The sequence below is a fragment of the Mercenaria mercenaria genome, chromosome 3, assembly GCF_021730395.1.
Source record: "Mercenaria mercenaria strain notata chromosome 3, MADL_Memer_1, whole genome shotgun sequence".
In the NCBI taxonomy this organism is placed as follows: domain Eukaryota; kingdom Metazoa; phylum Mollusca; class Bivalvia; order Venerida; family Veneridae; genus Mercenaria; species Mercenaria mercenaria.
The window spans coordinates 52,493,033-52,509,833 of NC_069363.1; positions in this window are offsets into that span (position 1 = coordinate 52,493,033).

Consider the following 16,801-nt stretch of genomic DNA (forward strand, 5'->3'; position numbering starts at 1 on the left):
AGGAGCATTGTACGGAATTCCGTTAGGGCCATCGCCTTTGTATGTGTTGATCTGAAACGCGATACTCGATAGTACGATGATGAAAACGCGAAATCACGAAACTACGATAACGAAAACGCGACAACACGATGATGATAACGCGATACTACGATAACGAAAACGCGATAATACGATAGTACGATGATGATAATGTGATATACTATCGCGTTTTCACCATCGTACTGTCGCGTTTTCACCATCGTACTGTCGTATTATCGCGTTTTCGTTATCGTAGTATCGTGATTTCGCAATATCATTATCGTACTATCGCGTTATCACCATCGTATTGTCGCGTTATCACCATCGTACTGTCGCGTTATCATTATCGCACCATCGCCTTCCGGTGCGCATGTGCATGCTAAAAATGAGAAAATTAGAAGTTATACTTTTAGAACTACAGCTCCTGCTCTAGCGATAGGGCGATATGCAGATTCGAACGCGGGTGCTAGTGTGTGAAAATCTTGATTTGTATTGATGATCCTTCTATAGCTACAGCTGCTAGTTAGTCAAAAGCAAAAAATAATTAACATTTTTCCATGCTTTTTTAGCTTTCGTCAATTTAAGAGTCATTTAAAGAAAATTAATTTAGGGAGACAAAGCGTGTTGGATGTTGAACAGGTTCAGAATGCTGTGCAGATATAATTTTACTGCATTTCTCATTCCTGTAAAATCATAAATAAAATGTCTGAGTAAGGGGGCGTTAACTCACTTTTGGTTGTAAACTGCTTTACTTTTTATTTTATTTTTGCAGAACATTGCCAGACTTTGACGCATTAAAAGAAACTATGTGCCATGAAAACTGCAAACAATATTCTTCGAATATTTGCGATGCTCCGATTTCAGTGTTGTTATGCGTCTTACGGAATTCAACATCAATGACCTGAGCTTTACAAGACATGCATTTGCTTTTCAGTGTTGAAATATAAACCATCATATTTGTGAAAATATTCATGTCATACCAAAATAAAAACAGACAAAAAACACCCTGATCATGGTACAATATAAATTCTTTTTTTTCTTGTTATCATATACTATATAGAAAACTCAAACCGATTGACCTGCAGAGTTTTTGCCTAAGTACATATTTGGTTTTAGCTGAAAAAACTTTTTACAACGCATTAGCAAGCAATAGAAATCATTTTTAATTTCAACAGAGCTTAAATAATAAGATAAATAGAAACCAGAACACTGGAGAGGAAATTCTTCTGTGCGCATGGGCACCGGAAGGCGATAGTACGATGATGATAACGCGACAGTACGATGGTGATAACGCGACAGTACGATGACGATAATGCGACAGTACGATGATGATAACGCCACAGTACGATGGTGATAACGCGATAGTACGATAATGATATTGCGAAATCACGATACTACAATAACGAAAATGCGATAATACGATAGTACGATGGTGAAAACGCGACAGTACGATGATGAAAACGCGACAGTGTATCGCATTATCATCATCGTACTATCGTATTATCGCGTTTTCGTTATCGTAGTATCGCGTTATCATCATCGTGCTGTCGCGTTTTCGTTATCGTGGTTTCGTGATTTCGCGTTTTCATCATCGTACTATCGAGTATCGCGTTTCAGATCAATACATTCAAAGGCGATGGCCCTAACGGAATTCCGTAGCATTGCGTTTAAAACAGATGATACATTGTAATGTATATATTAAACGGAAAATTAGCAATTTATAATTGATTGGCACGGAGTTATAAATAATTCAACAATATAAATGATGTGAACCCGGATGATTTATTAGTTTGAATACTATTTATAGTATTCATTTATATATGAATAACGTTTTACGGTTAAACTGACATAGTTTCTTGTTTTAATGAAAGTCAAGCGCAGCAACATCGTACAACTGACATAGTTCAGTGACATAATGTGCGTGCACTTATATTTGATATTATTCGTGCGTGCATGTTTTGTGCGCGTATCCGCGTAAAACACCATTGTTACATTACAAATGGTACCAAAATGCGGCTGAGTTTTAATCGTACTAAAATGCGTAGAAAGGGTTAGCATGGAATGGAACGATTTGTTTGTATATATGTTTATATCAATCAGTGCATTTAATGAATAACTTACATCATTTCTTATTATTCGACAATTTTTAAACACTTGCGCACCTGAGCACGAGCTGTTTACTGTCCGTTGCTTGTCTTACTTCTCCACATAATCATTCTTAGATTGGATAAAATGTGTATGCTAAGAAAATGCAAGTCAGTTTACATCTTGGTCTTAACATGAAAAAATCGCGTTTTACCTTTAAGTTAATTGTTTACATATGATGATGTCAATAAATAATGATCTTGACGATGATGATGTTGGTGATAAAGATGATATAATATAACATCCGTAGGTGCTAAGTCAGTAATGACCGGAAGGAGAAATTAAAGTCAACACACTGTAATGAGCAATAGATTGATAGAAATTATTAATAAATTTTCTATGTAAATAGTCCATAACAATACAACAAACATTAATATTTCTGACGTAAAACATTTCCAAGTACCTACAGTAGTCAGATATTCGTTACTATTTAAATAACTGTTTGTGGCAACGTTAAATGTCGCAACGCCGCTAAATGTCGCAACCACCGTTAAATGTCGCAAGGTTGACATTAAATGTCGCAACCACGCTAAATGTCGCAAAATCGTCTGCCGCTAAACGTCGCACCTTTAACGTTAAATGTCGCAAAAATTTGCCCACCGTTATACGTCGCAACACCAACGCTAAATGTCGCAATTCCTATTTGACACTATGACTATCAATTCCTTGTGTATATTTGCTTTTTTGGGAGAAGGAAAATTAGCAGGTTTATGTAATACAAATAATTATCTTAATGATAAGTGCTGTTACGTATAGCAACAAGAGGGGTTTGTTGGCCCTAGATCGCTCACCTGAGTTCCACACCTTGCTTGAACAGTCACGCAAGAAAAATATTTGTGAAATTATTTTGTAATAGGGCCAGTATTTTAAGACAGAAATATTCTGAGGTTTCTTCTAACTAAATACGATTTGGTAATAGTGTTGTATGTTTGTAGGGGTTTGGTATGGGTGGGGAACTGGGTAAATAACGACACAGAAATCTAAGACACAAACACACAGCACCAAGACAATTAATAGAAAATATAAATATTTACATGTCTGAAGGGGGTGGGGGTGAGAGGGGGTTATGTGTGGGTAGGCGGAAAAGTAGGATAATGAGGGGAATGAGACTAAACCAAACAATTTTAAGAGACTAAAAGTAAAAAAAATATCAAAATTCCCGCTTTACCTGAAAGAATGTACAGAGGGCCACATAGGATCTTTCTCCGCCATTGAAGCTTGATAGTCACCATACAGTTTTAAATGTAAACCTCCAAACAAAGAAATAGAACCCATGGCTGATTAATAGAAAATCTTCGTTTTCTACAGCTGGTACAAAACACAGTCTTCGTGTCGCGTAGTTAAACATCCAGTTGTGTAACAGGCCTAGATTGTTGCTCGAGCCGATTCCTCCACCCCAAACCCCACCTTTGTTGGCTTACTAGTGACTTATACTCATCAAAGTTGCACCCAACTATTTTGGAAATTATATTTTCTCAAAATGTAGACCCAAAACACCCCAGAGGCGAACATTTTATACCTATATTTCAAAATTCCCCAGGGGGAAGAACCCTTGACCCCTTAAAATGGGGGAGTACCCCTCCAGTACCTTAAAATTAAGAAAAAATGCACCAAAGGCAACCAGTTTATACCTGTTTTTCAAACTTTCCCGGGGAGAGACCCTGAGCCCTCGAAAATGACAGGGATAACCCCTCCCATACACCGAAATTTTGAACAAAAGATGCAATAAAAGTCCTCATTCCATACTTGTTTTTCAAAATTGTCCATGGGAAAAGACCCTAACCACCTAAAATAAGGGGAGTGCCCCTCTAGTACGTACCTAAAAATAGACAATAATGCACCACAGGCCAACATTTCATACCTGTATATAAAAACCTTTCCCACAAATGCGGTTTTTTGGCCCCCGGCCTGTTGTGTAACGAAATTCAGGTCGACTAAAGACATGCGATACAACGCGCGACAATACGGAGCCCGAGCTTAATGTCTCATGAGCTAAACAGGACTCATAGAATTACATAGTTCAGACCCGAAATAAATCTAGTACTGTGGCGAGTACTACGTTAGTGCTCAAACCTTTACATATGTAATATAACGTATGTATGGTGCGGTACCACTGAAAAGCAAACGTGCATATTAGAGTGAAAGGTCAATTCAGCCCTTCCCAAATCAAGCATGCATTACCCAGTCTTATCTCTAAGTTCTAAAGACTGTTTAACTTACCTTATTTTGCTGTGCGACATTTAGCGTTGGTGTTGCGACATATAACGGTGGGCAAATTTTTGCGACATTTAACGTTAAAGGTGCGACATTTAGCGGCAGACGATTTTGCGACATTTAGCGGTGGTTGCGACATTTAACGTCAACCTTGCGACATTTAATGGTGGTTGCGACATTTAGCGGCGTTGCGACATTTAACGTTGCCACACAGTTGATTCTTTTGAAACGGTAGTCATCAGATATATATTATCGTACGACTAAGTTTTACTAGTCGCGTAGCAGATCACAAAGAGTAGTTCGAGTTTTATTACTCTTACGTAGGCGTGAAGGTTAAGGTTTTCCAGTGACTCAGCTATAGTCTAACACCAATGAAATAATGTGATCTAAAGATGTTGACCAATGAAATGAGCCGTTACAAGTCAGCATCTCTGGCAAATCTATCAGAGTACTGCCATCTTGAAAGACATTTCCCAGTTAAACTATCTGTTATGATAAAATACATAAATATAAACAAATGAAAGTTATCTATCATGAAACAAATGGATACTTTGGATTATAGAATATATCTATGTGAGTTAAGGTTAGTAAAACTGCTTATTTGATCAAACACTAGTATAAGGCGAAATACTTATGTGAGCGAAAGACATTTCAAAATATGGCGCTCACTCAACTTTTGACCAGAATCGATCTGAAAACAGCCTATAATAACTTAAATCGACAAAATGATGGTAAAAACGTACTTCAAAAGCTTGAAATAATGCTTGTAGAATACTGTACAAATTGCTTGAAAACTCAGCGTTACAGACAACCGGAAGTGAAAGATTCCGCGTTAAATCTCAACATATTTTTAGGGAAATCTGAAGAAATCATGCATATTCCAGTCTATAACAAGTGACAAAATTGTCATATAATGATAATGTGACTATTTGGACTAAACTGTTATTCCAATGGAAAAGTCTCTCAGTTCTATCAAACTGTGTCTATAAAAATGTCTGTCGAAATGCCTATCGGTTCTATCGAATTCCAACATGTGAATGAAGTAGTAGCATTTTAGATCTTATTGTAAAAAAAACAACAAATAAATAAATAAAAACTGAAAATTGTTACACTAATTCTACAAGGCGCTAACATGGCAAATTTACATCTGCGAATACGTCAAGAGATTTGGTCGCATTTTTTGCCCTTGATATGTCATATTTTCCCATTTTAACGCCTGTCAAGGCGCCACCAACTTTCAATTGATAGAACATTTGTTCAAGAAGTTTGGATGAATACTTCCAAAAACAATTCAAATGTTTATTTAACCCAACTTCTGCAATAGAAAGGAGAAAAATAATGTATAGAAAGATAGTGAGTGGTCGCGATACTGCGTGTTCAGAAAATCTAGCATCAGATTATCAGTAATACTATAAACGTTATGTGTGTACCTATATAAAGCATTTTGACAGTGCAGTTTCGGGACGCGTTGTGTCTAGCGTATTTTTGGGAGCCGATCAAAATTCGGTACCCACGGCTAAAATACGTTAGTAACACTTTGTGGCGTAGCTCATCTTTAATACATTGTTTGACATCTGAGGAAAATCATTCCGAGGGTTGTCAGAATTCGCCGAATAGCTGAGGCACATTTGTCCACAGGCATTCGACACGGGGTGTTTCAGTTTTCGAACTTAGAAATATTTCATAAAATTATTACGAAGTCAACTAGTCGGTAGGATATTTATATACAATATTTGTTTCCGTTGAAATACACTTACCTGGCATTTCTACAGTGTTCCGTTAGGGTCAGCACCTGCTCCCTGTGAACGCGAAGCGCGAAGGTACGACGGTACGATGGCGAAGTACGATGGTGAGAGTCCGTCGTACTGTCGCGCTTCGCCATCGTACAGCCGCGCTTCACCACCGTAGTGTCGCGCTTCGCCATCGCACTGTCGCGTTTCACCATCGTAGTGTCACCATCGTACTGTCGCGCTTCGCCATCGTACTGTCGCGCTACGCCATCGTAGTGTCGCTCTTCGCCATCGCACTGTCGCGTTTCACCATCGTAGTGTCGCCATCGTACTGTCGCGCTTCGCCATCGCACTGTCGCGCTTCACCATCGTAGTGTCACCATCATACTGTCGCGCTTCGCCATCGTACTATCGCGCTTCACCATTGTACTGTCGCGCTTCGTCATCGCACTGTCGCACTTCACCATCGCAGTGTCACCATCGTACTGTCGCGCTCGCCATCGTACTGTCGCGTTTCTCTATCTTTTCTCTGTTTACTTAAGGGCCGACTTTAATTGAACTCTGTATTGTATAGTATTGTCAACTCTGTCCAATACGGTTCCAATGATCAAATAATTGGAACGCTTTTCGGCACGGGTAATATTGAAATGAATATCACCAGACCTGATGTTCTTCAAATGAAAATTCCCCGGCAGAGTGTCACTCAAATGAATATCATCTGGCATGATGATATTAAAAAATATCATACCTTAATATTGTTTGAAATGTATTATTCCAAAATAGGCTCCGTTGGCCTATGGCTATTTTACATTGTTTACTTGAGGGATAATAAAAACGAATATCAACCAAGCGAGTGTTATTTATGAACAAAATAACATTGTATTCAAAATTAACCTCTCTGTGGAAAATAAATGATAATGTATTTACATGTAATTAATTGTTTTGTGAGGAAATGTTGTTTAATCAGCTCATATATTTCAAGCTATGAAACGTTAAAAGTATATACAATGTATTGTAAGCTAAAAATAATAAAGATACACTGTTGTATAGATTTTGCTTATAAAGCTTTTGGGTAAATTTTATGCAAAAGTGTTAATTAGGTCTAGAATACAGTTGTTTGTTTCCGCTTATCCGGCCGACCTCGTCGTTTTACCGCTGACCCAAAAGTTTTAATTGAAGAAACGTTTTGGATAAAAATGTAGATTTATTAAACAAGATTATTAGTCAGTTAATCCAAAGCACGTCCCTCTGTCTGACCGTACAATTCTATACATTAAAGTCGGCCCTGAAGTAAAAAGAGAAAAGTTGGTGAAGCGCGACAGTACGATGGCAAAACCCGACAGTACGATGATGAAGCGCGACAGTACGATGGCGAAGCGCGACAGTATGATGGTGACACTACGATGGTGAAGCGCGACAGTGCGATGGCGTAGCGCGACAGTACGATGGTGACACTACGATGGTGAAGCGCGACAGTGCGATTGTGAAGCGCAACACTTCGATCGTGTAGCGCGACAGTACGATGGCGAAGCGCGACACTGCGACAGACTGTCATCGTCGTACTGTCGCGTTTCGCCATCGCACTGTCGTGTTGTCACCATCGTACTGTCGCGCTTCGCCATCGTACCGTCGTACTTTCGCGTTTCGCTTTCACAGATATCAGGCGCTGGCCCTAACGGAACACCGTACATTTCTCGTACATGCAAAAGACTCCTACTGCTTTTTAAAGGAAGGAACAGTGCTGATATAATATTACTAGAACTATGCACTTGTTTACGGAACTTTTGGATTTTACGCAGGTATTTACTTTGCGACACTTCCGTCACATCACTGCGTCGATTAGGCTTTAATCAAATTTTTTTATTAGAAAATTTGCTTTGTCTTGTGCGTGAACGTATCACCTCTTAGTTGACTGTTGGTGATTTTTCTACTCTGTTAATGAATCAGATGTCCGAACTGAGAAATGTAAATTGAAAACATAGGCGCTCGGCAAAATGACATTGATTACCCTATATGACTCTGTTATAAATATATTAGAGTTCGTGTTTGTAGGCAGTCTCTCTCACACACACACACACACACACACACGCACACGCACACGCACAACTACGCACACACAAACGCACACGCACACACACACACACAGACACACGCATACACTAGCACACGCACATACACACTCACTTACTCCTTGCCAACCCGCCCGCTTACCTCAATATGGAGAGCGCAGATCTACGGATCACTGGGTCGTGAGTTCGATCCCCGGACGAGGTGTTTGTTCTTCATTACGATTCGATAAAAGAAGACATTGCGTTTGAAATCATTTAATTTACACCTTTGATTTATGTGAAGTAGTTGGCAGCAGGCTAATAGGGTAAAGAACCCAGGACCACTGGTTACGTTTACTGCCTGCCTTTACATAACTGAAATACTGTGTAAAACGGCGCTAAACCAAAAACAAACAAACAAACAAACTATGCCCTATTTCATAGACATGCAATTGATCATGTAAACATAATCATTACCTAACCAGGAAGTGTAATAGATCGGCCATACAAGTACAGGTAAGCTTGTCATTTTCGGTATATCACAGTTACTCATCTTGCGATAAACATGTTATAAACTTATTAATAATTCAAGTGGCTTGTGAATGGCTAGAACAAACTTGACGGGTGTCCTAAATTGACAACCAGATTGTAAAATAACCCCCTAATACTCAGTTGTTCATATTCTAAATTTTAAATTAAAAACACTTTGATTATAATGGAGTAATGAATAAAATATCTGGGCAAAGTATGATACAGCCAAGATGTGGTTGAATATCGTAGCCCAGATGTTTTACTGGGAGACAAATGTAGATCCTTGGCAAGAGGAAATGCTATCCCTGTAGCTTAACGGGAACATTTAATTGACAAACTAGACAATATGTATGCAGGTATGCAGTTGCGTAGTGAAAATTTGGCAAGCAAAAAATTTAATTCAACTATAGTATCTATTTGGTGGTTACACTAAGGAGTCTATATATGAGACGGAGATTGCTTCGTGTGCAATAATTGCTTACTTCATATTGAAGTTTGTACCCGACTTTTTGTTTGCAATGTACATGGTCAATAAATATCCGTAATTTGATCATTCTGAATGAAAAATACCACTATGTTGCCATAAAACTAGAATGACTGAAACAAGGATGCATCTCAAAAGAGTTCGTTGTGTAACTTAATGGAAAATTTGAAATTAGTAGGTCTTTAAACGAACTAGTCATGCTTTACTTTGACTTTTGCTCATTTGTTGTGAAAAATAATTTCAAAAGTAATTTTTAGCTCGAATACCTGGCAACCGCGTCAATACTTTATCTGTTTATGGCGGTTCGACCATGTCCTTAGAATAGACCCAATAAGATTCACCAGGCGTTGCAGAAGTTTTATGTCATACAATTAGATGCATTTGGCGGTCATATACACCATTAAACGTTAGGTCTTTCAATTAAACGTACAATTCCAGTATTTGGTAATTTTTGTTGCATTTCAATTGATATATTTGTTAAGGACACGTCTAGGCCGAGATTAGCATAATTGCAATACACAATCGGTATTAAAATTGTGTTTCCAATACATGTGCTCGTTAGATAAATCCTCAATACCTGTGTGAAAATAAGGGATGTGTTTTGTATGATTGCAACACTGTGAGTTGCTCTAATTAGTGACAAATGACTGAAACAATAGGAATTCTTACGTGATTTGGATAGACAAAACGACAGTAAGTTAACGATATATTCTTTTATTGTTTTAATTTATGAGTTGTAAACTACAATATAGAAGATCCGTTTTTAAGAAAATCAAACTGGAAGTTAGAAATAACAGAAAAAATTTAAGTAGGTCATGAGTCATCATACACCTGTCAAAGTTTGTCATTGGTTTTCACGATCTGTCAAAATTATTTTTATCTCTCCATTCTGCATATGCATTGTTTTTGTAAGTATCTTGGTAGGACATTGTAGGATGTAAATTACTTTACATTCCACTTTAATATTTATGCTTGAAATTGCTTTGTTGAGCTCACCGAAGTCACGTAAGAATTTCTATTGTTTTAGTTTATTGTCTGTAATAAAGGTACCAAACCTCAATATTAAGATATAAGAATTGTTCCTTTCTGGTTGACAAAGGAAACTATTTGGTTGAAGTATGTTCACAGGCTGTGCTTACTTTATATCAGTGTTAATGGATTAGGAATTTTTAAGGCTATTACTGTAAGTTAGAACAAGAGCTGTCAGTGGACAGCGCGCTCGACTATTCTCAGTGCTTGATAGTATAATATAAGCAATGAGTAAAACTTTAACATTACAGTAAGCATATCCTGAGTCGAAAAGGGGCCATAATTCAGTCTAAATGCTTGATAGAGTTGCCTCCTCCTTTTTACAGACTGGGGTCGTGATGGTAAACAAGTATGCAAAATATGAAAGTAATATCTCAATGGACTTTGAAAATATTTGGGGTGGTACGCAAACTTTAACATTTATTCTAAGTCGAAAAGGGGCGATAATTCAGTCAAAATGCTTGATAGAGTTACCTCCTCCTTTTTACAGACTGGGGTCATGATGGTAAACTAGTATGCATAATATGAAAGCAATATTTCAATGGACTTTGAAAATATTTGGGGTGGTACGCAAACTTTAACATTTATTCTAAGTCGAAAAGGGGCCATAATTCAGCCAAAATGCTTGATAGAGTTGCCTCCTCCTTTTTACAGACTGGGGTCATGATGGTAAACAAGTATGCAAAATATGAAAGCAATATCTCAATGGACTTTGAAAATATTTGGGGTGGTACGCAAACTTTAACATTTGTGTGACGCTCACGCAGACGCCGGGGCGAGTAGGATAGCTCCCCTATTCTTCGAATAGTCGAGCTAAAAAAAACACTTAACAGTTGCACCAAGGCCAGCAGACAGATATGATACATATTGCACACATGTGCAGATCTAGTAAAGTAATCAAAACAAAATTCAAGAAAGAAAGATGTTTTCGTTCACTATTTTTACTTCAAATATATGCAAAAATGCAGGAATTGCCATCCTGACTTTAACCTTTAGCCTGCTGTCAGCAAGCAATTCTTTTGTTTTTACATTTTTATTCATTTAAGTATACACAGATTGCACATGTTATACATTTTAAACACTTACAGATATTGTATATTAACAATGTATGTTAGAAAAAATGAAAATATAAACATACTGTATAACAATACCTTAATATAACCTTAATATAACCAATATTAATATAGTGCGTCATCTGATATACTTAAAGGTTTTTGTTTGATGAAGTGGGGATAGAAAATTTGGAAAAATTACCCAAACATTTGTGAGCAAGAATGTTTAGAGAGAACATGTTTTTCGATATTATATTCTGCGCTTCTGCATATACATATACATTTGTATATAAATATAAGAGTTCAAGTTATAAAATCATTCCATTTTGTGTTAAATATATCTATTTTGTCTTTCAAAGTTGCTATTATTCGTTCAATGCCAATACGCCGTGTTAGATAAAGTTTGAAAGATTCAATTTCGGGTATATTTTTGTTATACTTGCATTTACTTATAAAATATTTGGCTAATATCAAAATGAAGTTAACAATATTTCTATTTATAGTATCCGTTTCCTTTTCTAACCCTAATGACACTGTTCTATAACTAAGGATATCTAATTGAATATTTTTAGTTCTGAGAAGTCTTTGTAGATTAACCCAGAATTGTTGTATTATTTGACATTCCCAAAAAAGGTGCCTCTGGGTTTCTGGGACCATTGAACAGAAATCACACAACCTAGAATTTGTGAGTTTGCATTTGTACAGATAATTGTTATTTGGTATTATTCTCATTAGATATTTATATTGATATTCTCTTAACTTTGAATCGATAGTACACTTTTCAGTCAGCAAGCAATTCTGCCTTTGCGACTAGTGCAGTCCAAGATCAGCCTGCACCTTCGTGCAGGGTGATCATGGTCTGCACTGTTCGATATTCAGTCAGTAAATTTGCTTCGAATAATAAATGGTACTGCCCAAATTGAACGACAGACCAGTCCAGTTTAGAAATTAGCAAGGTGTAAAGGTTAAAAAAGTTTGGAAGAGTATACCCCTTACCCACCAATACAACCACTACGAAAAAGGCCCCAGCTACGCACCTGACTTGCCAACTGGACCCAAAATTGAAACAACCAAGAACTATAGAACGATCAGAGACCAAAAAAACAACAACAGACACCTAGTTGGAAATATCAAGTACCTTCGAGCTAGACACCAAGTTCGAACAGCCTAGGACGATAGAGCTAGACACTGAGTTAGAACGACTGAAGACTATAGAGACAGACAAACTTCGGAAATATCAAGGTCTTGTGAGCTAGACACCAAGTTAGAAGGATCAAGAATATGTGAGCTAGACATCCACTTGGACCACTCACGAAACAACATTGCGTATGTGATCATAGGACTGTTCTTCCTCTTTAGTTTTATGTAGGGATGATTTTGTAAACTCGCGGATAATAAATATCTTAAAAGTTTCATATGTAATATAAGTTTAACTTCATGTTTGTTAATACATGTCTGCCTCTGTGCAAAACATTGTTGTTTTAAACACTGACAAGCTGAAGTAGAAACACGGAAATAAAAATGTAAATGATACCTTTTAGAAAAAGAGTAAAGCTGTTTTTTTCTGTTAAATATCTCACTGTGTTGTTGTGATTTTGCCCTTTTCCTCAGTACCGTGTATAAAAATGTAATTTATTTGATTTACATAAATTACAATATTTTTCACGTGTGTTTTTGGTCAAAGGTGTGAAATATAATTTTACACCACAGAAACAACAATACAAAAACATTAGTTACGCAACAAAACAGAATAGAATTTTGTCGAGACTTCTACATTGTACATCGTCTAAACAAAAATACCTACAATATAAATAGTACAAACAAGTTACAATGTGCAAACGATTCTACCAACCTATCTTCAGAAAAAAACAACATTGCACAATAATCATCGATTAGCTAACTACGTGTGCATATATCCAAGGGACGGGGGATGGTATTGCTGACAGCAGGCTAAAGGTTAAGGTCAGGTCGACAATTTAACCACTAGACCAGCGCTCCCTTGTGGTCCGAACCTACAACTATGAGAAGAATGCATTTCGTTCTTTACGCAGGTAAATTAATCCGGAATATTGGTATAATAAATGAGACAAAGAAGTATCATGACATTAAAACAGTTATTCATTATTTAAAAAATGTGGATTTAAACAATAGACAAAACCAGTAGTTATATTTTATGTGTTGAAGGTAATGCGGCAAAGCGTAACTTGTCAGGTCATTTTACTTCTATGACAGGAATATTTTCTTTCAAGCTGACAAACATGATTTATATCTGTGAGATGTTTCATTGTTTATACTTTGTTGTGTACACACGTTTGCTCATTTATTGGAGGAAAGAAAAGTACCATCACAGTATATATGATAAAGTTGGGCATATCACAGAAACGATGAGAAATTAAACTTAAGACAATTTTACATGAAATTCAAAAAAATATCATTTGAATGCATATAGAGGTGCAATCACCCTGGTTTTTGGTGCCATCTCTAATTACTTCAAACATATTACACAACACCCTTTCAGGCTACAATACCCACGTAGCCTATATACAGCAATCATGGAAATGAATGAGTTATAATAACCAGTTTCAATCTTCGTGTGGAGTCGAATTAAATAGTAGTTTTACCCAGTAGGTGTAATCATGCCATTTGGTACACGGAGTTACACACAACAGGTACTGTTTGTAGCATTTCTTTCTTTGAACAAAGGTTTAAGGTTTAAATAACATTGTTGTTTCTTGCTATAGTGATTTTCATTAATGTAATTTATGGTATCCCAACATATTAACAAAGTCTGTAAATGACTTGTTTTGTAACCACTGGACGCTATTTATAGCCAACAATAGCAATTTAGTGTCTAAACGGTGTTCACTCTGGATGAGTTGCACTGTATATTTCAGAACATTTCTCATGTTTAGATTGTATTATTTTAGTATTAAAGCAGCTGAGAGGATGCTTATGTCAAATGTAATAGATTGGCCATACAAAATACACAATGAAAATCGTCACTTTTTGCATAATAGAACAATAGAGAACTTTTTGCATAGTAGAACAATAGAGAATCACAGTTACTCACCGCACGGTAATATGACAACAATGACTGTAGTTGATTGTGACTGGCTATAGGGTCTGCTTATTTTCTTTAGCTAAAGTTTCAGACTTACCGTATTTAAGTTCAGTAGTGACATGTGATGATGTGTCCAAAACGGGCAGACAAGATGCGCAATGGCTCTAAATACTTGATATTTATAACCGAGGAACACTTTGCCTAAGTTTAAAATTGTGTTACAACTACTGGAAAAAAAAACTTTTCATTACTGCTCAGTCCATTCTTTATCACAAGTTGAACATCTAGTTTTGAGAGCATTTAATGGGGACCAAATCAGAATGCTTCTGTAAACGAATGATGCCCAGCATTTTAACTAGAAGTTTTTTTTTAATGAAAACCGCTGCTATCCAGACACCAAGACGGAACACTTACATAAGGGGTTGATTGGTGATTCTTTCCCTTATTGACAAATTGAATACACATCACACCAAATCCTTATTAGTACATCTAAATGCTCTCTCACATCGGCTTGTTTCCTTTATCTACTGTTATTTCTGACAAAAATCTTTTTTTTTTTTGGATTCAAACTTGGGAGGGGTGGCAACGCATATGCAGGCCTCCCAACTCTCAAAACTGGGTGGATGGTGGGGGCTGCTTCTACGGCTATGGCACACACATGCATAGACCCAGCAAGCATTATACATTTGTATATCAGACCGATATTGGACCCATATGGCTCGCAGGTTCAGCCCGTAAATGTTACGTAATGTCATTCCAATACGGTTGAAAATACAAAGATAAAAGTGTTATTCAAAAACTTGAGACAATATTTTGGTTAAGTAAATGATATATTAACCTTGGTTCGATGAGAGAAATTAACGACAGTCATTAAATTCTACAACTTTCAACATAGACAATTATATAGTAACTGTATAGTATCATCAAGCATTTAAATGTATAAATCGTGATTTCCTCTCATTAGGAATGCAGTGAGTAAGAAAATATTCACCAGAAGTAGAATTCAGTGCAAAATTGAGTGTGTTTGTTTGTCGGTGAATATATGTGTACTTTAAACAATGTTTACGTTATCTATTGATTTATATACTAACCATCTTATTACTTTCGTGACTAAAAAAACTTCTGTTTATCTAGTTTATGCAGTTAATATGTTGTAAATCGTTTTAAAGATTGTAAACATTTAAGCTGCACGTGTTTAACTTGTGTGTTTTCTGCTCAACGAAATTTTTCAGCGGAGCATATATTCGCCGCTTCGTCTGTATGCACATGCGTCGATCCGACATCATAGAAACCACCTGCTGGAATTCTTTGAAACTTCATCCAATATCGTCGGCACATCCCATCCAGATTATTTATTGCAGAGTTATGTAAAGAAATTGTCCGGACTAGTTCTCCTATACAATGGAATGATATTTACACTGAGTTATGGCACTTTGGTTTCTGATATATATTGTATACTCAGAAATTGTCCAAACATTCTTATCCGGATAATTTCTAAGCTACCACTGGCAATTCAACGACATTTTGCGGAAGTGTCACTACATTTAAGAAATGCGCACGGGTCATTTAAATACGGGGTTACGGTCCATTAATGGCTAATCTTTAATACTGTTTGTTCGCACTACTTCTCCTCTACTACCGGTAAAAATTTGAATGAAACTTTAATGGAATGATTGGTATAAAACCTTGTGCATATTTTACGGATTTAACTGTGAAGTGATTTTCTGTGAGTAGTAGCCCTGTTTTTTTTTTAAAAAAAAACAAAATCTTCAAGAGACATTCTTGCTTCTAAATAGCCTAGCAGGGTTTCAAAAAACTTCACGGGAAACTCAACTACCAACAGATGATGTACATATATATTATCATTCTGTTATGGACCAATGATATTTATATAGTTATAGCCCTTGGATTTTGCTACATCTAGAATATTTAGCACCAAAAGAACTTTTGAGATGTGCAGAGGGAGCATGAACCATACCCTTCCATAAGTAATTGCAGAAATATCTTTTGTCTGTCGTAATAAGTATAATTTAGGCTTGTCTGGGAGGTAAATATTCAAGAATAATGAAGGCATTTCATTGAAACTTGCAGTCAATATCCACCACAGTGAAAAGAAGTCCAGAGCAAAAGAACTATATACCTGTCACCTGTTCCTGCAGAATAACTTCCCAGTTGGTACATTTCTAAAGCAAGCTAATACAAATGATCGGTTGATAAAGAACCACTTTTCAGCGTGTTTGCCCAATATGTAAAGTGCCAGTTGAAATTAAAATATATGTTTTGTGTGAATGCGATGCTTATCACGATTTTAGAGATATACTCAGTGCTTAAGCTATTGATATTAATAATAATTATGTTAATCGTAATAACCAGAAGTAATTGAAGTTTGTGCTCTTCAACATTGATACAGTGTATAGTAAATGTTGCTGCCCAAACCTGCTGTAAACAACTAGAAATAATTTACTACACTCCTGTTGTTTTTACATGGT